Source organism: Macaca nemestrina, chromosome 7, assembly GCF_043159975.1.
Source record: "Macaca nemestrina isolate mMacNem1 chromosome 7, mMacNem.hap1, whole genome shotgun sequence".
Taxonomy (NCBI): domain Eukaryota; kingdom Metazoa; phylum Chordata; class Mammalia; order Primates; family Cercopithecidae; genus Macaca; species Macaca nemestrina.
In genome coordinates, this window is record NC_092131.1 from 81,976,800 (window position 1) to 82,000,184 (window position 23,385).

The 23,385-nt window shown below is 37.5% G+C and overlaps 1 long non-coding RNA gene across 3 annotated transcripts in view; it reads right to left on the reverse strand.

The window, feature by feature from the left end:
• LOC105477891 (uncharacterized) overlaps nt 1-23,385 on the reverse strand; it is an 86,603-nt gene that overhangs the window by 46,102 nt on the left and 17,116 nt on the right. Inside the window, exons 1-4 of one of the 3 annotated variants that reach the window (XR_984975.2) lie at nt 14,252-14,764; nt 13,468-13,556; nt 8,564-8,638; nt 1,112-1,251 (exon numbers count right to left, since the gene is read on the reverse strand). This is a non-coding gene — a long non-coding RNA (uncharacterized lncRNA). Of the gene's footprint in view, nt 1-1,111; nt 1,252-8,563; nt 8,639-13,467; nt 13,557-14,251; nt 14,765-23,385 lie in introns of those variants that run through there. The other 2 variants (XR_984976.2, XR_011625978.1) reach the window with 2 other exon arrangements.

Sequence of the window (23,385 nt, forward strand, 5' to 3'; positions counted from 1 at the left end):
GTAGAAATGTTGTAATTACCTTTTCCACAAAAAAAGCACTTCTTCTCTGTTTTATTCTGTATACAGGGGGTTCAGGTATAGCCCTGACATTGTGTTGTGCCTGTTTGCTTTTTATTAGTTATATAGAAAAAGCAACTTTAATATTGCATTTAATATTTATTTATACAGTTTTCTATTTATTTACAGTGGGAGGTGGGGCTACCATATTAGTAAAAATTTGATCAAATTACTAAAGTGGATTTTTAACTCGGGATACTTATTTTCACTCATCAATTCCATGTATGTATATGGTTCTAAATAAGTAAACTAGGCAATGGCCACACCCCTATCAGAGCAGAAAACACATTTGGTTAAAAAATTGTTTTTTACAGATAAATTTATGTAAGTTAAAAAGATACCTCTCTGTGTGGTAGTAGGGAAGTAGTGAGGAGGATGGTGAATTGGTAGAAATAAATAAAAATCGGAGAATCAAAATATATCTGCAATGCTCCTAAACCTGGACCAAAAAATGAATAATAAAAACTAATGGGACTCATCTGCAATTATCTACCACTATACATTACTTCAGAAAATATTCATTGCAAAACATTATAAGATAAAGAGGTTCTGAAAATTCGCTTGTATACTTCAGAAAAATAACTTTTTTAAAATGTCATTTTCTCCATTTATAAGACAGAAAAGATAATCAATATTTTCTTATTTTTGCACTTTAATTTTTTAATATAATTTAAAATTTGCTATAACTCCTGTACAAATGTGAAGATACTGTCTTAAAGAAGGTAACCATTTTAAGGAGGACATGATAACCTCCTATATTTCCATAAGAATCTTCTCTTTATGATTCTGATGCTCACTAGCATTCTGAATCTGGACAAAAAATATAGGTGATTTCAAAGGCTACTGGATAAAATAAATTCAACAGCAGAATTTGTCAGCATCTAATATTTAGACTTTGTAGAATATCACATTTAGTACATATCCTTCACTTATAGTAATAAGAGAAGTGAGTTAGGAAATGAAGGTAAAGATTAGGGATTAAGTTTTAGAAGACATTAATAATTATGTTTAATGATTTTCATCTTAATGAATGGTTTAATCATTTACAGCCCCTATTAAAAAATCCAAAATGTTGGTGTGCATGCATCTCCAAAGAGGTGGAGATAATCATAATTAGGTAGACATACAACAAAGCACCGTTTTTTAATCCTGCTGCATTAGACATGTCATAGGGCTCCATTCCTACCCAGGCTCCTAGAAAACAGAAATTCTGCTGTAACAAGATTTTTAAACTATAAGAAATAGAATATGCAATTAAAAGTAGCTAAACATAGGGACTATTGTCTTATATAACAAGAAGTGTCCTGGTAGAAGACTTGTAGATTAAGTCAGTAAATAGAAAACATTATCAAAAATCAAGCTCTGTTCAATATGATCGAAATATCACTTTAGTCCTCAGACTTCTCCCTTTTTGGCCGTAGATCTTACAGTTTTTGCGACATGTAGTTAAAGAACAAAGAGATAATTCTTTATTAGGATCTCCTTGTATCACAGAACATCTTCTTCAGTCGTCTTGGAAGACTTCCCCTTACATCTCATTGGGCAGAACTGGATCACATGCCCAAGCTAGCTACTGTCAAAGTACACTGTGATTAGCTTAGTTCAAGCAAAATTTCCTGTTTGGGGCACATTGACTGTTAGTAAAGAAATGGCTGTTGAGAAGGCAATCACCAGTGTCTACCATAGTTGCACCTCCTAGAGCTCTGTGAAGTGTTTCTGCCTATGCTGTACATCTGGTAGACTAAATCAGGTATAGACACTTGGCCTAAAGTGGTTCATCTATAGACTGTGCAACACCTTGGAAGGAAACACAAAAGAGAAATAAAAAACAAAAAACCCTGAACCAGCCAAATTTATCTTTAAGTAATTTGGAAAGGGACATCAAGGTCTGCCTCAGTTGATAGAAGATGAAATTGGCACACATGTGTGGAGCATCTGAGATATATTAGTGAAGCACACGAATGAGTTTATACATTTTTGCTGCTGAGGTCCAATGGGCTGGCTTGATGCTCACTTTCTGAACTCGGATTACTCAGCATTTCCATGAGAAATCATATATCTATTCTTACAATAATCTTTCCTCTAACTCTTACATCCACACATATCTGCTGCATTCTCATTTGAGCTACTTTTGAGTTGGGCTTCCATTTCTTGCAACACATTTTCTTTACCTATAGCAGAAAGAGTTTCCATAAACCTGCATAGAATGTGTAGGATGTTGAGAACTGATTATCAGATTTTTATGAACAAGATTCCATTCCATATTCCAGAATGGGAAGCTAACAATCCATGCTATACAGAGGCAACGCTGCTCACTAGGAAAATTATGGGGATGTAAGTGAGGCTGGATAAAATCTTAGTCCTGGTTAGATGTACATTAGGAAACAGAGTCATCATATGACCTTGAGGCAGGAGGGAGTCTTTCTGCAGTCAACATGCAGAAACTGTTTATAAGACTAGAAAATGATCTTGGAAGATGTCAAATTGCGACACCCATTTGCAGCTTTCTTGTAGTGCCAGGTTTCTGTGATAAAGGTATAAACACAGTTTTACAGAAATTCTGACAAAATGAGAAGATTTGAGAAAAATCAGATTTACCAGAGGAATTGACAATATTGTTGTTTGGTCATGCAGCATTTGGTCTCTTGTTCTTTTGTTAATAGGGTTTTAGTTTCCTTTTAGGTGGAATAGTCAGTTTAGGTGCCTTGCATTCTTCTAGGCAGTGGTGAGCATGTGTCCTAAGATAAGTCAGTCAGACTCTCTGTCTTAGCTTCATATTTTGAATAGAGTAACAAGAAGAAGTAAAAAAGGCAGAGCAGATGAATATCATTATTGTGCTACCCAAGGACAAGTCACTGCTATGTCTACTGCCTGGATCTCCAGAGCTGCTCTGGTTCCTGTCATTCCTGAGCTAGTATCTGAAATGTTGCCTTTGATTTTGAGTGGTGAGGCCACATCCTTCCACTGAATTACCTATTTGCATTAGTTAGTGAGTTAGGAGACTGTTGTAGTAACTCAGATGGGTTAAAGTTATTCAGACTAGGGTAGTGCATTCAATGTGGAGAGAGGCAAAGAGATTTTTGGTTTTTGTTTGTTTGTTTTTTGATGATCCATAACATTTTATGATTAACTAGATTTCGAGATGGATGAAGAGTTCAAATGATACTCATTTCCAGGCTTGAGCAAAGGATGCAAGGATGGTAGTGACACTTGTTGAGACAGGGAATAAGGGATAAGAAACAAGTTTACTTAAAAAATCATGACTATAGTTACAGACATGTTGAGTTGAGATACCTTTGCCACAATCAGTAGGTTGTAGGCCTTATGCAGTACGGAGAGAGTTGAGATTGGAAATTAAAGGCAACTACCAGAATCTCCCTATCATCCCTCTAACAAACTGACCTCTAAGATAAGGGCTATTACAGTAAGAAGATTCAACAGAAGGATCTTCAAGATCTCCATGCATAACAAGTAGAGTACTACATTATAGAATCAAAAACAACAAATTCTATAATCATGGTGTATTGTGGAAATCATCACTAATATAAAAGGCTTGCAAAGGGAAGCATGGAGTATCATTAACCTTTGGCAAAATAATGCCCTATAATAAATGACCACCAACATCTCAGTGCCAAGTAATAATCGTAACTTATTTTGTTCATGAATCTGAGATTCAATTGCCCTGGTTGAGTTCAGCTGATGTCAGCTTGCATAGCTCAAGAAAATGTATGGATCAGCTCGGTGACTCTTGATTTGGGCTATGGTCACTCACATGTCTGGGACTGATCTAAAATAGCTTAGGCTGGGATGTTGACTGGAGCAACTCAACTCTGTTCCATGTGTCTCATCCTCCACCTGGCTAGCACAAACATATTTTAATGGAAAGGACCAATAGAGAAAGCAAGCAGAGATATACATGTTCTCTTGAGACCTACATTCAGAGCTGACATACCATAATTTCTGCCTCATTCTTTTGGCTAAAGCAAGTCATAAGACCATCCCAGAGCTAAAGAGTGGGAAAAGCAACTATGTATCTTTAATAAGAATTATGAAGTCATATGGCAAAGAGTGTGGCTACAGAGAGGGGTGGAGTACAGGGTCCATTAAAAAATAAATCTGTTGCACATAGTGATTTCTATCACCTTCCCATTAAATTCATGTTGGCTAATACAGAAAGCTTGATGGCATCTAGGAACAGCCATGGATTACAAATATAGTAATCAAGGTTGACCTTAATGCTGCTTCTATTCTGGAAATAATTTCCTTAACTCTAAATTAATAAAAATCATGACACTTGGGACATAGTTATTGATTTCACTAACCCCTTTATTTGTGTGTCTATCAATCCTTAAAATTTGCCTTCACTTGGCAGGGCAGATGAATACTATTACTGTGCTTCCAATGGAGAAATATACTCTATGATGGGGTCTGTGACATAATTTGATTTATAGGGACCTTGACCACCTCATCTTACTAGTGTACATCATGATAATGTACATCATGCAGGTTTACTATAATAATGATGCTAATTCTGATAATCCTTGCAGGAAAAAAACCCCTGAAAGTTCCTTCAACTGTTTTGATAAATCATATGCGTAAAAATGATGAAAGAAAAGTCTGATAAGACACAGAATTCCTATCTCTTCCAGTTTACTGTGGCTCTTTGGTTTTAATAGTTTAAAGCACACTGGAATACTCTCTCCAAAACTTTGGGATAAGTTTCATGAACCAGATGTCATCTGACATATTCACAAAGTTAGTCATGCCTAACAGTGTGTTATTTTCAAGTAGAAATGGTACTTTGTAAGATAGAATGCCTAAGGCTACAAATAACAGGATACTAGTTCAACTTGACCTGAACAATAATGAAATTTATTATCTCACTTGGGCAGCTTACACAGGTATGGGACTCCAAGCTGGGGCTCCAGCTCCCTTCTTTGTGACTCTCTTAACTCTGCTTCCTTGTGTCACCTTTATCTTCAGGCTAGAACTTAATAAATGCAGCAGTTTTTGGTGTCAATACAGACACAGTATTGTCCAGAAATATAAAATGCAGATAGTTTTTACTGGTATCTGCTTCTCAAGGGAAAGAAAATATTTTCCAGAAGCCTTCAGATTCTTTTCTAAAGTGAATGACAAGCCTCAGTTTTCTTACGCAGAAATCCCACTTGGTCATTCTCTTTTCAGGTAGCAATCATTGAGTGCCTATTGAGGGCCATTGGCCAATACAGCACAGTCCTGCCTCATGGGGCTTACTATACACTTATCTCACACTAGGAACAAAGTGAACACAGTGTTTCTTGAATTAATATACATTAAGAATATGTAACGATAAGCTTGTTGAGTGGTTTTTATTTTCATTAGTTATGGTAAAAAATATTAGGAGTTTAAAAAAGCATTATTAAGCCAATTACTGCCTTAGACTAAGCAAGAAGTAGAGAGGGAGTCTCCTTCCCCTGAAGATAGAAATAAGTTGGTTCTATTAACAAAGAAGGATAAGAAATCCTTGGGTCAACAAACAGTGGTTTCTGCTATAGGACATGTAAGACTGGGCCCAAAAGAGATAATAAAGTACCATATCAGATTCCAAAAAAATAAATTTTCTCACAGGTCTATAGATTCCCAGTTGCAATATAACCTAAAATTCATCAGAATGGAGATGCATTTCATCCTGGTGAATTCTTATTTCAGTTTAGAGGATTTTCTGATTGTTTCATGTAATAGCAGCTGCCAGTTCTAAGCAGACTGCTAAAATACTACTATCCTTTTGGACTGTGACTGAATTATGGTACAGAAGGAAAAGAGTCATCCTAAGAAAAACCATAGTCAATATTTCTGTGGTTCTGTATCTAGAACACATTTATCTATCTATCCCAAACTCATTCTCTAAGCTCTAGACTTGTCTGTCCAACAGCCTACATTAGTTCGTGGATGTCTTAAAGCTTCCTTAAACTCATCACATCCAAAACTAAACCCATGACATTCACTTCATCTCTATGTCCACTATTTTAATACGAGGCACTACTTACTACCTCAGAACATAAGCACATTCTTAACTCTTCTCTGCACTTAAGCTACATTATTCAATCCTTCACCATCACTTTCCATATTGCCATTCCATTGCCACCATAACCATCCATTTGTTCCTGGATTCTTTCCCAGAATCCCATACCCCTTTCTATTCTACTTCCAGAATAAGCCTTTTTAAATTCATATTTAGTCATGTCACTTCCCCGTTTAAAACACTTTGGTGAGTTCCTTTTACTTAGGAGATTAAGATTAAATGCCCTTAATATGCCCAGAAGACTCTGCAAGGTCTTGTGTCTACTTGGCATCTCAGGCTTCATCTCATACCACTCCAAACTGTTTGCACTCTCCTCTAGTCTACTGTTGTTTTCAACCAGGCATTCCTTCTCTTGTGGAGGGGATAATAATTTTTTTCAACAGAGTAAAGATGCATTCTCTTCCCACTTTCATTTTTGATCTTCCTCCCTGGATTCAATGTGTGCTTTATATACAAAGCGATATTGTACTTAAGATTGCCTCCATCAGGACGTTCTCTTCTCAGTGAAACAAGAGAAGAGGCATTTTTGGATTCACTTATTGCATTCGGTACCTGTAATCCTCTAATATCTGATTGATTGATTGCTCTTTTCATTTCCTTTTCTTTCATACCTATTCATATTATCTCACTATTTTCACCCATTTAAGCATCAACAGTGTATTTTGATAGTTTTTAAAATAAAACTATTTTCAAAATGTCATCTTTCCTTTAATATAACTGATAATATCAAATATTTTCTTCATCATTCAATATTGTCAAAATGCACTAAAAACCATTATTCTTCAGAAACCTTTAAGGGTCTTGAGGTTATTTTCTTCTCCTCCAGAGAAGCCCAGATTATAGTTTTATTCCTTCTTTTCTCCCCTTAGGTCTCTCTTTAAACAGCTATTTCTCATTTCTATCAGTTTGTGGGTTTTTCCTGCTTCTAATTGGCTGTCATGTGTTTCAAGCAATTCTAAGCGAATGCAATCTCTTGGCTTCAAGACGTTTTTATGAGTAAAATCTTGCATTTTATGACTCCTTTAGTTGAGCTGAAAGGTTTTCTTCATGTAATTCTGGTTTCAATCTCTGTTCAGGATAATGAAATTTGTGGTAGACTGATCTTCAAATAAATCAAATATAAAATAACACTTTTATCATCTTTTCCACATACTATCTCTTTAAGCCTGGTGCAACTTACATCATATATATTTTACATTAAGAAAGTCATTACAAAGTATGACTATCTGTGAATAATTTGAATATTTTTCCATTTTTGTATGTATTTTATAAGTCTTTAAAAACCAAATTCAAGCCAAGTCAGATGTTCTTAGTGTCTTAGTTATTACATCATGGTACATTTCTCTTTGCAAGATGACATTTGGCATAATAAGATAGTATATATTGAATAACTCCTTGGTAATCTGAAAGAATCAGGACAATTTTAATGATAATTACATGACGCCCAAAAATGTCTTGCGATACTACATCTCTCTGACTCATTGACCAAGCTTTAGAATCCTAAGCACTGAGATCGTAGGTGAGAAAAACACCTGATTATTTCTATAGGAGTTAAGAAAATGGAACACAGGCACTTATACAGGACTTTACTTACATCAATTGCAGTCTTACACCTTATAGAGTGTGTACATGTGCGACAGTGGGGCATGAGGAGCAGTGGAACTCCTATGTAATTGTTTTGAGGGTGAGTAGCCACTATTATTTAGCCTGTTCTAGTTTTACCTTGCATCTCATCCTTTTATTGGCCTCTCACACTTCCTTCTCTTTGTTCTTTTCTCACCCTAATCTCCCCACCATCATTTTCTTCTTCCTCTTCTCTTCCTTGACAACCATTGGCCCTCTCCAAAATGTAAATTAATTTGTGGAGAGATTATAGTTATGCTTGGAGTAGACAAGAGAAAAATATTCGGCTCTTTTCCTCCATCTCAAGCCTTGGTTATCCCTACTGTGGTTTAATTTCATTACTAGGATTTGGATCAATAAATTTGTAGAAAACACAAAGCCAGTTTTCTCAGTTTATTGACCTTCTGTTGAAAGCAGACACAATTTAGCCAACATCTGGACAGTATTTGTGAAGGCCAAATGTAATGCAAACCCAAGCCAGAGGAGGAGTCGATGCATTTGTTAGCTAAGCTATTTGATAGACTTACGAATATGAACAAAAAATAAAAATAAAAAACTGGCTGCTTTTAGTTCCCTGCTTGGTTTGTTTTCAGAAAGGCTTACATAGTCATGGTGAACTGACATACACATCTCATGGGTTTTTCTTTCCAGTGCTTATAGGAAATTTTGCTCCTGGAAGATACTCTCAAACCCAAGTTTCTCCTACTGACTATCTCACTATCTTGGATAATGGCCAGCTTTGGCAGCTGCCTTATCTTTTTCAAATGTTCACTGTTTAGTTAAAGGTAGCATTATAAATTGTCACACATTCAGACTGACCTGGTAGAGGTGATAAATGGAAGGCCTTCTGGCTGCATTTAGTAACTTGGATTTGCTATGGAGTGCAAATGGAAACTGAGGAATAAATAGAAGAAAAAAAAACATGAATTATAAAAGGTTAGTCAAGGGGAGGTTAGGGTTATTTATCTGTAAGGAAAACGGTGCCTGGATCTATCAAAGTGTTGCCAAATATATGTCTCTGTGTAACCTAAGTGGCAGAAAGGGAGGTATTTGTTCTTAGATTTCAAGCTCTTTGATAGAAATAACATTCAAATTCTTCATTTGTACAGTTGGATTTAAAAGGCTCTGGACAGAGGCTACTAAAGTGGAGGATGCTGAGAGGCACCTGAACTAGGAGAAAATGTCAGCACATTGTTCAGACATTGCTCTGTCCATTGCCATATTTGTGACATTTACAAAAATAAATGTGTATGGAAATCATTAGACCCCAATTTCTTCTGGATATGAAGTTCATATTAGCCATACAATGAATAACACGGCATTTAAAATTACTCTAGAATTACTCTGGAATCTTTCATATTTTCATATTACCTGATTTCATTTGTTTTTCAAGGTGAATTTAGTTTCTGTCTCTCGACTAACTAGTTTATATTCATGTATGTATGTTACACATATTTAACTGGACTTCGTAAAGAATCTTCATGAAAATGCCTTTGCCACCATATTTTATTGTTGCAACGCACCTTGGGAAGAAGCCAGGCTGCTCATCTTCAGCACTGAAAGGAGAAAAAGGGCTTCTCTGAAGGGGAATTGCTGATTCCCCTTTTAGCTTGGCCAGAACGACCACTTCATCAGATTGCTGAAAGAGGTGGAAACAAAACAAAACAAAACAAAACAAAAATCCCTAATTTGCAGTTTACTTTCAAGTCTGGTGGGTTATAATTTTAAACTAAGATTTAAAAGTTAACTAGCTATTAGCTCCTTTGATCAGAATCTAATCAAGTGGTTGTGAAACAGAAAACCACTGAAGTTTCCCTCAGGAATGATTTGATTATTGGGAAATGTGCTCGTGGGTGAACTTTTCTTTACCTTTTTTTCTTGGCCATCTTAAATAGATACAGGCTATTTTTTTCAGTCTCCTCAGTAACTGACCCGATTTTTATCTATTCTAAAAATATTTTTCTCCCACAGCAGAGGCCTAATTCCCATATTAAAGAGGACTGCAGAGTAAAGTGGCATTAATCTGTTTCTTTGGGTAAGCGATTTTCTAACAGTATATGACTCTTTACAACATTTTAGGAATATGAGTATCTTCATATTTACTTCTTAAAAAGCAAATGAAACTCTGTGATAAGGAAAGAAGTTGGTTAACAAATCAGTGAAACTTGCAGAAAATTCACATCTCTTTTCCGTAATCTAGGGATGTAAAAATTTGATATAGCGCATTACTTGGGTTTCCGAAATATTATTTACCAGTCTTTAAAATTCAGACTGTGGTTTTTAAATTTCTAATTCCATGTTTCTTCTAGCCACATTTATTGCCTGTCTAAACTTCTTTTCAAATTGGTAATCTCGATTACACTTCTTTGAATTTAACTGAAGACAAAATAGCTTGCTTTTGGATGTCTCCATGTAATTACAATTTAATTCTGTCTGGTTGATATGCTAAAGATAATGGCTTCTATTTTGCAAAATGCGACCTAGCTACATGCTCACACCATTGCCAGAGTCTATTTCAGATGCAGAAGCCAACTGTTCTCTCATTCCTGCAGAGTTCAGGCTTTCAGATTTTGGCGGCATTTCCATGGCTAGAATGAAATGAAAATTTCTCTTGATCTTTATAAAAACTCTAGCTTACCAACTCAGTGATGTGCATCGTGGAGCAGAGAGTGAGGTACTGAGTCTACATTGCCTGCAAAACTGGTACGAGACTGGATAACACGAAACTTTGTTCCCCTTTTCCCTCTCTTGTTCTGCTCATGTCTAATCATTGCAGTAAACGGATTTTGGAGGGTAGCCACTTGTTCCCCCTAACAAATGTTAAACATCACCAAACCTACTCAGAGAACAGTGTGATGTCCCAGTCTGGAAAGTTCAATCTTTTTTTAACCAGATACTTTTATGCCCCCTTCTTATAGTTGTTGTTGTTGGATTTAGATGGCTTTTGGGTCCTATCATCAGGATTATCTGCCCCCAGGTAACAGATAGGCATTGTATAGATCCAGAAAGCGATTGTGCCATTTGGAAGGCAGAATAGCAGTGTCCATCAGGCAGTGCTGTGTAGTGTCCTGTACTGTAGTGAAAAAAGGCACTATTTCCACTATAGGAATCAGTAGGCAGTTCTAATCCTGGAGTCTGTCCGTTGTTTCTGAGGCAACTATGGATGTAACCTCTTTGGGGTATCATGTTTCCTTAACTGAATTAACTCCAAGCATCTCTTCAATAAGTGTACCTGATTGATTCTGGAGGAATTTAAAATCAATCTAATACTAACTCATTTTGAAACTTCCTTATTGATTTGTTTTTCCTCTCCTTTACCTCCTTTCCACTAGTATCTGCTTGACTTCATTACAAAAGAGGTAGCAGATTGGTAAAGGGAAGTTTATGAAATCAATTAACAAAAACACAAGCACCCATATTGACATAAGCAAGTGTACCCATTTGAAAGTTTCCACTATCTTTAGGAGAAAGTCCACTGACTCATTTAAATACATACTCATAGATACTGCAAAAACAGTATGATCAAAAGGTAAAATGTCTTTCTCAAGATCTCAAACATCCAGAGAGAGAACTATATCTACAGCCCAGCTGAAGGAGCAGGGAGCAAATTAAAAGTCCCTTAAAATGCTGATATGAAACAAACAAACAGAAAACAGAAACTGATTAACTAAGACAATATAGAAAACTTCAATGTCTTAAAATCATTTCATCCAATAGAAATTGCTCTGAGTTTTGTGGTTACTTGGAAGAGAGAAATAACTTTGAATAATCAGTTGAGAGAGCTACCTTTATGTTAATGGTGTAGTTGTATCCCCCTCAAATCTGCTTACCTCTAGTAATATATGAGACACATTGAAAACATGCAACATGGTTGCTTTTCATATACATTATTTGTAACAATATTTTATTTTTTCTGTAACTCTTTAGTGACTCTACTACTTTTTCATCATTAATTCTGACAGGTGCCAAAATGGTAAAATGGCTAAAAAATGACCCATGTGATAATTGTTTTAGTCACACTAGCTTGACAAACAATGTAATAAAAATCATGATTTAAAATTCAGAATGGAACTTGCAAAACATGGTATCAAGTACTGTATCAAATGCTTGAACATGTTTTTAATTGGCAAAACTTTAATGCCATTAAGAGTTTTGCATATGCTTCAGCTAGCTTTTGTGCAGTTGAGAAAAAAATATCAATACCCATCTGTCACAGCGAGTGGAGCACATATGGTAACAGAAGACCTTAAAATACATCAGATGTAGTTTCTATTATCCAAGTCACTTTGGCTCCAAAAGGAGTTCAGCCACCTTGCTAGAGCTTTGGCTATTAGAAGTTTAATTTTGCCAATTAAAGTTGTTATTTTGCATGTAACTATGACAATTTTGATTGTATTCCTCTGCTGCGTTATTAACAGTCATTATTATGAATTCTGAGCTCACATAAATCCTTCTGTTCCAATTTGGGTTTCTGTAATAGTAAAGGCAATGGCTCTGCCTTCAAACAGGCACCCTTCTCAGTTGGTTAAGTGATCAGTGTTGGCAGGGGCCCTTTGTAGATGCCTTCTGTCCTTTCTGGAACTGTCCTGGTTTGACTTAACAGTGTTGAGTTAAAAGGGAGAGTTGAGTCAATTTTCCACATATTTCAAGTCAAAATACAAACTTGAAAAATGGAAGATATTTTTGAGATGGGGAAAAGGTTGTATAATTAGGTTTCATTCATTTATCTGGCATTTACCTAGTGGCTACTCTATGGCAGGAAGGATGCGAGATGCCAGAGATGGAGAGATATAGACCCATGACACTTTCCCTCAAGAGCAAGTAAAAGCTAGTGAAGAGGAAACAAACAGTACGGTTTAAATTCCATTGCATAGGTATTGAGAGGATGCATTGAGAGCAGGCTAGAAGAATGATTACCATGGGAAAATCTGAGAAACATTTTAAAGGGGATGAAGAATAGGAAATTATCATAAGACATACTGGGAGAGATACTGCTCATGTCAATTGGAAGAGCACACATAAAAACATGAAGATGGAAATAACGGTAAGAAATTTGTGGAATACTGAGTATATCAATAGGGTAGGAGATGAGGGGACAGAGACCAGATCACAAAAGTCTGTTCTTTCTGGATTTAGAGCCCTATCTTGAAGATTTTAGGGATCTTTAGAATATGTTTGAGCAGCAAAAGTATATCGTCAGGTTTCCATTTTGTAAAAAGCACTCTGATTTTCAATGGCTTAATTGGAAGGAGCTGGGATTAGAGGCAATAAATTTACTTTAAGGAAACTAAGAGGCACTGGCAGTGGGGTGGCAGAGGAGAAATAAATTGGGAAAAATATTTAGACTATGGAATCTACCAGACTCAGAGTTATCCTGGTTTTTCATACTGATTAAGTTTACCACATAATGTTTGACCTTGCCTTTGTTTTCTGTGTCAACACAAATCCACAGGGCTGTTTAATAAAAGCAAATAGGAGGTAGAGTGGGGAAATGGACATTGCTTTTTATGAACTCAACAAATCTTGCCAAATTGAAGAAGAATTGCAGAATGTATAATCGGTAGTGTATTTTAATTCATATGAGACAGAACTCAGAGTTTATATTTTTCCAGTTCTCTTGTGGCAAATTAAGAACAAAAGCATCAGAATCTCTTCTAAATCATTATTCATTTTGATGGCTTTAAAATTCTTTTAAACATTCTCAATGTTTATTTTCAGCTTACCTTAGCAAGAAGCTCTGCTTGGGGGTTCAATCTTAATGAAGTAGGAAACTGAATAATCATCAATGTTCATAAGGATATGGACTCACTTTCTGTAATTGAGATCCAACATAATAATGATTATTTACAGTCTAGGCATAAGAAGTCCAATGCTGGTTTAAAGATTTCACTGTATTAGAGATACAGTCTCCTCTCCCTTTGCTTTGTCAGCCATAGGGTACTATTCATTCAGCATGGTCCAAAGTGGCTCATGGCATATCCTCATCCCAACCACTGTGAAGTGCTACACTTTCCTTCCTTGAAGGACACACATACTTTTCACATCCATCCAAATATCCTTTTGGCCAGAACATGGCCACAGGTCACACTAAGATGCCAGGGATGCTGAGAATACTTTTTTTTTTCTGAGTGTTCCTGGGCCCTGCTAAAAATTATATGACTTTATAAGAAGAAGAAAATGGATACTGGGGAACAACCAGTAGTTTCTGACACAGTACCCCTTATGATACTTTGGAGGTGGTCATTCAAGCTGGGCTGTGCCATATCAGGCTGCCTTCTCTTTTGCATTGGCTTTCATGAGCAATCAGTTCTTTTACAAAGCACATGAATATTTATTGATTATTCCTGTCATTCATTTATTTCACTTATTTAACAACATTTTGGTGAGCACTGACCTTGCAAGTTATGTCTCAGTAGTGAGAGATGGAAAATTAAATAAAGCTCAGTCTTTTCCCCCATAGAGTTGACAGTTCAAAGATGGTGACATAGAGAGTAAATCAGTAGTTACCATAGGCCATGGTCAGTGACGTTCTGTATAGCAGACACTGTCCTCAGAGTCCGCCGTGTACCCAGGGCCCTAGAAAAATTTGGTGAGATGCTGATTTCTGTGTTCTCACTTCCACAGAGAGTAATGTTTACCTCCCCTTCCTTTTCCTTTGGGATTAGGTCTGGGTATCTAATCTTCTTTGCTTTGGGCCATTTTAAATGGCCCTTTCCCTTCATGCAGAAAACAGAGGAGTCTGGCACTTCACAGAGGATTTCTTTAGGGTTCTAGCCTGATTAACTGAGATTGAGCCCTGCCTTCCCTGTGGGAGCAAGAATGGACTGGGTACTTTGAGTGGAGAAGCTGACCCATGAGAAAGAAGGAGAGCTTCAGGCAGAACTGCTGGAATGGGGAGACTGTTGGGGGTGGAGAGTGAGTGGGTGACTGAGACTTACATCCCACTTTCATTCCAGAACCTTAAGGGTCCCTGCCTAGAGACTGCATGACTCTCTCTTATCCAATGCTTTTAAAATCCGATTTTACCTCCTATCACTTTTCCCCTCTTTCACTCCCTTCAGCCACACCAGCCTCCCAAGTACTTGACAGTCAGGCTTGCTCCCTCTTCATAGCCTTCAAGCTCTATGCTTCTTCTGTACAGGCTGCTCTTCCCCTAGAGCCACATGGCTAATTCCCTGACTTCCTTCAGTCTTATTTACCTGCTATGTGAGGCCTTCCCTGGTCATTCATTCTAAAATGTCAACCTCTCACTCTGATTCTGTGTGTCTTCCCTGCTTCACTACTTCCCCTTAGCATTGATTATTCTTTACTTAATTTCTAGAGGTGCAGGGTTGGGGTGGGGGGAACAGAGGGAAATAGAGAATAAAGACAATCTCTATGGGAGAAGAGATTTTTGTCTGTTTTATTAAATACTCATCTCCAAGATGGTGCCTAGCACATCGTATGTGCTCCGTAAATATCCATTAAATGAATGAATAATGACAAATCTCCTCAGCCCAAACTAGACAAATACGGAGTAGAGTCTCCTTCATCTAAATTGACTATTGTCATTATTGACATGGACAATTGGAATCTCAGTAGAAACCCTGGACTTCAGAATAAAAACCTTCTCTTCAAGCTTTCTGGCAGGAATTAAGTATCTTGTAACTGAGCAACAGGAAGCATAGAGTCACACAAAGTTTGATTTATTTTTTTAATAGAGAAGATGTGTCATTTCTTGCACCTGAGTGTTTTGAGCAAATCCTTATTATTATCTTCAGTAGGCACAGTGTCCATCCTGGTCTCATCCTACTATTTCATGCCCAATGTTCATATATTCTGGATTTTTGGCTTGAAAGTGCATTAAGGACTTGCCATGTTTGGCTTGAAAATGCATTAAGGACTGCTATTGATACCAGTGGCCCATGGTAAGTGCATAGGACTAGCACAGGGAGCAAAGGGTCAACATTCTAATACTAGCCATTACTTAGAGGATAGAGAACTGCAAATGAGTGTGCCATGTATGTGTGCGTCTCAGTGTATCTCAGCCCATTCATGCTGCTAAAACAAAACACTAAGAGTGGATAATTTGTTAGCAATATAAATTTATTTATCACAGTTCTGGAGGCTGGGAAGTCCAAGATCAAGCTGCCAGTAGATTCAGTGTCTGGTGAAGGCTGCTCTCTGCTTCTGGATGGCTCCTCTTGCTGCATCCTTATATGGTGGAAGGTGTGGGTAAAGGAGCAGGGTGGGGAGTGCGCTCTTCAACCTCTGTTATAAGAGCACTAATCCATATAGGAGGACGAAGCCATCATGACTCTATCACTTCCCCAAAGGCCCCATCTCTTCATACTATCACATTGGATATCAGGTTCCAACACAGGGATTTTGGAGGGACAGATACATCCACCAATGATAGCAATGTGTATGTGATTTAAGAAATATAAATTGCACATGTGTACCACTGGCCAGTGAATTTGGTAACTCTGTTATTGACTGTGTCAAAACTTACATTTCCATTTTTTCTGCTTTGAAACATGGAAGTTTCTTCTTGTATCACTGCATAATTTTGATGAAGGGACTCGAAACAGGCCTCTTTTCTCTGAATTAGACTTCTCTATACAATTAGTTTTCCCCCTTTGCTCAGTACTCCCTATAGTCACACCAAATTGTCATCTAATGAAAGTTATATTGCCTAGTATTTTTCCCCTACCTATTTCCTAGGAGATTCAGCAGAAATTGAAAGAATTAGCCCAGGTTAAGATGACAAAAATAATTATTCTTTGGTTAAAAGAAGCAAAGCTTACATCCAGGGACTCATTCAAGTTCATTTAATTTTACACAGAAGAGTTTAAAAAAAGTGGTTAACTGAAAAATATGTAAAATGAAATATTAAAACACTGAATAAGTTAAAGAATCAGAAATGACCATTCATTGAATGCCTATAGGAAGCCATTTAGCAATTTACTAAATAACTGAAGAGATTGATATTAAGATTTAAGATTATTGTGTTTCTCATTTTACAGGGAAAGAAAACAGGTTTGGGGTTGTTAGTAAGAGCCAAGGATGCATTGCTAGTAAGTGGTTAAGGCTGGATTTGTATCTAGGTATGTTTGATTCTGACTGAACTTTCCACCCTACCTTGCTGGTTTCCAAATGTCTTTGAGTTCAGAAAGTTCTTAATGTTTTAGTTCTGTACCTTCGAAAGTCAAAGTTCCATATTTTATGTCTAAATAATCTCATATTTTCTCTTTTGCTAGAAATAATTTCTTTGATTGGTCTGGTACTTGGTCTGTGTGAATTGCTTTATTTGTTTTTTCAAAGCTGTGCAGGGATTTAAGTTCCTTGCTATTCAAAATATAGATGAATTACTTCATTTTTGAAATTTCTACACCGAAGTAAGTTTCAATAGCAAAACATGTTGTTATGGGCTCAGTCTCTGAATCTTAAGCTCAACTTCTCTACTTATACAGTAGATGAAAGTGGTCATATTATTTAACTACACTGTGCCTCAGTATCTTTATCCGTAAGATGGGGATGATACAGCAATATAAGAACTAAATGAGTTAATATGTGTAATACAATTAAAATACTTTGAGCCAATGCTGACACATAACAATCACCAATGAAATTGTCATTTATTTACCCAAACACAACAATCTTAAATATATTTCTAAAAATTTTCTACAGCACAAGATATGAAAGTTTCATAAAGGTTATTTCCCTCGATGTCTTCCTGTTAACCATCTCCTAAAATCAGGACTTTGGAAGCATAGAATGATGGGCTGCACAAACTTGAAGTTATGACTTTTCACTGGAGAACAAGCCACCTGAAAGCAGGGCTATGTACCTCTTTCATTTTTACGTATTTTGTGTATTTTTAAAGCCAGATATATTTTTAAAAGATCATACTTACGATAAGTAAATTACGTAGTGAAGAAAGATCAAAATAAAGTTGATGAGTAAGAAGGCACACTTATTCAAGAGTGGAAAGAATAAAACAGTTCTTTTTCTTTTGTTTTTAATGTAAGAGGAAAGGGAAACAGACATATTAAAATTGTTATTTCAGGTAAAGTTTTCTCTCAGTCGAAGTAGTTAACATTGACTTTTTTTCTCCTTTGTCCAAAGCAGTCTTTTCTTTCATGGGCTTCTGAGATATGGCCATGTAGAGGTGATATCTCAGGGCTACGGTGAGTGCTGAGATGGTCAGGATCACCCAATTGGTCCACTAACTAGCGTGAGAATCAACAGTAGTAAAAAGAATTTCTGAAAGATTTGTGATTGATCTGTCATCTGGATAAAGCCCCCCAATGATACATGCTTTACACAATTCTCTAGCATCTGTAGAGTGCATGATATCCTGAGTTTTCAGGAGCATCACCTACAGTTTGTTCCCTGAAGACTTCTTCCCCACAGAAATGCTCATGAAGAAGTCTGGTCATATCACATACCTTGTGGTGCAAGATCACCCTGGTGCTTTTGCTGTGATTGTGCTTCTTAATCTCTCCCAGGGTGTAGTATTTTATGCCCTTGTCTGACTGCTCAGCCATCTCAGCGCGAAGCGAGCCAGGTCCTGCACACACGCACATGCTGAATGGAACAGAACATGCATCACAGCCAGCTCTGCCGGAAGCATGTCCTGTGTGTCCGGCCCAGCGTGCAGGTCTTTTATTTTTAAATTCATTTATTCATATTGAAAAAGCAAACACAAAATTAATTGATCATCATTGGAGGATGTTACTATACTGAGTCAATAGTTTGAAAATTGGTAAATAAAGTAACAATTTAAAGGCTTATCTTGTTTTCTTATGCAAACTATACCACTAGGTAACCAAATAGTGGATGAGGAGTAATTTTTTTCACAGAAGAATTAATGGATCTAGGCACTGGTCATTTGTGGTTTCTAGTAACATAGAAATTGAGAGAGAGAGAGGGGAACAGAGAGAGGAACAAAGAGGTAGGCATTATGCACTTCTATTTGGATGGATACAATATTTATAAAGTAGTCTTATGAAAACTGTAATTTGTAGAAGATAGAGAATGAAGAATATGTAAATCTACCCCAATGTGATTCAATCAGCAAAATCCAGAATGAGGGAAACTACGGAACAAACCGTTAATTTCTTCAATAAACAAATTCAAGAAAAAGTGGTTAGACGAGGTTCTTACAGATTAGAAGAGATTTTAAAAAACATCAACCATTTCAAGGTGTGGATTTTTTTGTCCAGATCTTGATTCACATAAACTGTACAACAAATTTTCTCACATTTATGAAAGAATAAGAAATTTCAACACTGGATATCTTATAATATTAAATTTGTCAGTTTTCTTAGGTGTGGTGATGGTAACTGATTGTGTTAAAAAGCAATCCTCATTATTCATTTGCAGATAAAAGGATAAAGTACTTAAGATTTGCTTCCTAATAAAGCAGCGCAGGGGAAAGTGGATAAATGTATGAATGGGGCAGGATTCACCATGGTTATTGGAACACAGTGATTGACACATGGAGAAATCAGGGTTTCATTATAATATGTTGTTTATTTTGTGTATGTTTGAAGTTCTTTATAATTTTTTTAAAAAGCCTTTTTAAAATGTCTTTTAAAAACTATAGGTTTAGACTGCATTAAAAGAAAAACCTTGGACAAATTAAGTTTAATAGTTTAATGGAGCAGAGAACAATTCCCATATCAGACAGCTCCAGAACTAGAATAGGTTCAGAGAGACTCTGGCGCTACCACGTGGTAGAAAAAACATTTTTTAACAGTAAAAAGGAAAGTTAGGTACAGAAAATGGCAGTGAGATATAGAAACAGATTTGGCACACCTAGACATTTGCCTTATTTGAATATGGGCTTGAACTGTTAGCCACCTTTGACTGGATGAAACTCAGTGATTGACAAAAGAGTAGGTATCAGTCTGCTTACATCTCCACTTAGGTTACAGTTCACTATGTATGGAGAAGCCTTTAGGCCAAACTTAAAATATGTAAGGAGGTAGCTTTAGGCTAAACTTTTAAACAACTGGAAGGCATACATAACTTAGAAGTAAAATATATGAAAGTATTCACTTGAGTATTATAGTCAGTTTGAATGTAAATGCAAACTAAACTAATTTGAAAATTAGGTAATGCTATGATTCAAGACCAAAGGATGTGGGCTATGTGCCATCTTCTTTAGATTTTGGAATTATTGCTATAGCTACTATAAATAGCACTCCTTATTTCCTATCAGGATTGCAGACCATTAAGTATGACTGTTATCCTTTCGTTATTTAAGAAATCTCAGCAAGCTGACGCCATCGTTTTAGAAAGACAATCACCAAACTATATTTAGTTTTCTTAATGAAAAAGATGTTTTGTTAGCTTGAGGAAGATTTAGAAATAAGTGTAGAAATATTTAAGGAAATCAAATATGTAATATCGATATTTTATTATTAAGAAATATGAGTATATTTTATACTTTAAGTATCATGGTATGGAAGAGAATTGGACCTATTAGAATAACAGGTAAATTTGTCATTCCAGTTAAACATGTTAATTGGGTAATTGATTCATACTTGTCATTTTAGTTCACATGTTACCAACTGTACTTTCAGTTTGGACATTTGATAGAATTGGGGGTTCACCATGCTATGTAATTAATTTGTAAAAGCTATTATACTAAAGTAGCTAGGAAAGTTTGTCCATCAGATAGTTGAGAAACTTAAATAGGCAGTAGGATATACTCAATTGATAAATTCGGTTTAAAATGTTTGAAGAGGTTTAAAAAAAGTTTTTAAGTAGGACCAAATATTAGCCAGCCTTCCTAAAAAATTGTTGCTGAATGTGCTATACTTTGAATAGAAGATTTATATGTAGAAATCAGATGTTTAAGAAAAGCTAATTTTAAAATGTATAACTTTAATATTTCATGTGTTAATTTAGAAGCCATTGTTTACGAAGTTAAGTGGGTTTTTCTGTGCACAAAACCCACCCATCCTGGACTTACAAATACAAACAAAACAAAAAGAACCTCATATTTTAAACAAATGAATGGATCACTGAAGTCTTAAAACATATGTTTAATGCAATGAATAGGAGTGAATTTTGGGAGCCCTGCTAGGAGTGACACTCTCCCGAAATGTCACTTTCTCCGAGGCTGTCAGACTGGCAAGGGCAGGGGCGGGCCGGCGGGGAGGGCTCCGGCATTAACATATTTCCTAGACGCTCCATCTCCTTGGTCCGGCGTAATGGATGCCTCCCAGCTCCCTGTGGACACGGGAGCCCATCAGGCCAGGAGCAGATTAAAGCTCACACACTTCAAATTGGCGGCTTGCCGCGGCTTGCCAGAAGGCTAGAGTTCAGCGCGACTTTAATAGAGAAATCGCCAAGTCTCCTTCTCCCCATCTCCCTCTCGCCTTCCTTTGAAAAGAACTCGAGTCCTAGGCAAACCTCAGGCCCGCCTCCCGAACGCCCCAGAGTCGGGCTGCGGCGGGCGGGGGTCTCGGGTCGGAGAAGGGACCGGCGGGCGGGGGCGCAGGGGACTGGCGACTTGGCGAACACCCACCCTCAGCTCAGCTCCCCAACCCCGGGCGTTCGCGCTGCGCATACTGAACTGTCAGCGACGACTGATTTATAAGACCGATTTACCTTCTGGAGAGTGTAATTATGTTCATAGTTAAGAATTAATCAGGTGAGAGAATTATGGAATAATCATTCTCCGGACTTTGAAGGACAAACTAAATGGAGACCCACCAATGCAGCTGCAGGGCCTGGCCGCCGGGAGTCCTTTGCCTCCCCGTCAGTGACGGGGCGGTTTCTGAGCTAGCTGACTTCCTTTGTAAAAAGGCAAAACGAAAAATCTTGCTGAGTTTCTCCAGAAGGATAGTTCCCAGTCACCCATTTTAAAAGGTGGGGAAAAGAAGATTTTGTGAAAGAAGGATTTCGTAGAGACCGGATTATCTCTGAATAAAAATTTGGCTGTTGTTTCCTGTTCAAGAAAATTATACCTGAATTGCTTTCTGCTTTCACTTACTTTATGGAACAGTCAGCACTTCAGAATCGTTTTCTTTATTGTTTTTGCTAATATGTTTCCCCTTCACCCCGGCAGTGTGGGCTGGATGGCTTTCACATTTAGGGATTATGTTCTTTTTAGTTGGGGAGTGTGTGTGTGTGTGTGTGTGTGTGTGTGTGTGTGTGTGTGTGTATGTGTGTGTGTATATATAGATTTTTTTCTTCCTTTTCTTTGGGGCCAGGAAACTTGTCAGTTAATTTAGCTTATTTTTCAAATTGTCTCACTATCCTCCTCTCCACACATCTTTTTCAAAATTGGTATTTCTGTTGGGATGTGGTCGACTATTTTGTATTGTCTCTGAGGAGAATTTCTAAGAGTCCCTTGACAATTACCTTGCAGTCCAATCACATACTCCTTTACTATTAAAGTTTGAAGAAAAGTGGCTGCAGTAGAAGCAAAGAATGGAACAGATTGAATGAGATGACTGCAGTATCTGAAAACTGTCATACCATTTCCTTGACAAGATACCGTCATTCTAACACTGTGCTTCATAATTGGAAGGAAGGGGCGATGCAATTCGTAACCCAAATGGCCTATTTTGTTAGTCATTCAAGTGTGTACACGTAGGCCTCAAACAGTCTGCATGCCACCTTTCTTCAGCTCCCTCCCTTGACCCTCCACCCTATTTCCCTTACTCTTGGCTGCCTCCACTGTCTCAGGGCTGTGGAGATTCTCTGTTGGACCACCTGTTTCTCTTCTTCTCTCATGGCCTCTGAATCTTTGATCCTCTTTTGTACCTTACCTAGAAGCCTCATTTTCTTTAGCTAGTTCTCAGTTCTTAAGCTCTTACTAGCTATGCATAAGTTAGATTCAGGGGGTATAGAAGAAAAGGGGCCAGCGGGGTGGCTCACGCCTGTAATCCCAGCACTTTGGGAGGCCAAGACGGGTGGATCACCTGTCAGGAGTTCAAGATCAGACTGGCCAACATGGTGAAACCCCTTCTCGACTAAAATTACAAAAAATTAGCCAGGCGTAGTGGCGGGCACCTGTAATCCTAGTTACTTGGGAGCCTGAGGCAGGAGAATGGCGTGAACCCGGGAGGTGGAGCTTGTAGTTAGCCGAGACTGCACCACTGCACTCCAGCCTGGGTGACAGAGGGAGACACCGTCTCAAAAAAAAAAAAAAAAGAAAAATTAGTTGGGCATGATGGAGGGTGCCTGTAACCTCAGCTACCCCGGTAGGCTGAGGCAGGAGAATCGCTTGAATCCAGCAGGCTGAGGTTGCATTGAGCAAAGATTGCACTCCAGCCTGGGTGACTGAGTAAAACTCTGTCTCAAAAAAAAAAAAAAAAAAAGAAGGGAAGGAGGCTGCCCTCGGGATGTCAGGATGTGCAATTTTTAAAATATACAGACTGTCCACAAGTCAAATTAACAATCCCATAGGTTTCTTCTGTGCTTTACTATGTTAAAATTGGTATTTCTTTTTCTTTTCTCTCTTTTTCTTTCTCTTCCTTGAGGCAATCTCGCTCTGTCGCCCAGGCTGGAGTGCAGTGGCGTGATCTTGGCTCACTGAAACCTCCACCTCCTGGATTCAAGCGTTTCTCCTGCCTCAGTCTCCTGAGTAGCTGGGATTACAGGCACGTGCCACCACATGTGGCTAATTTTTGTATTAT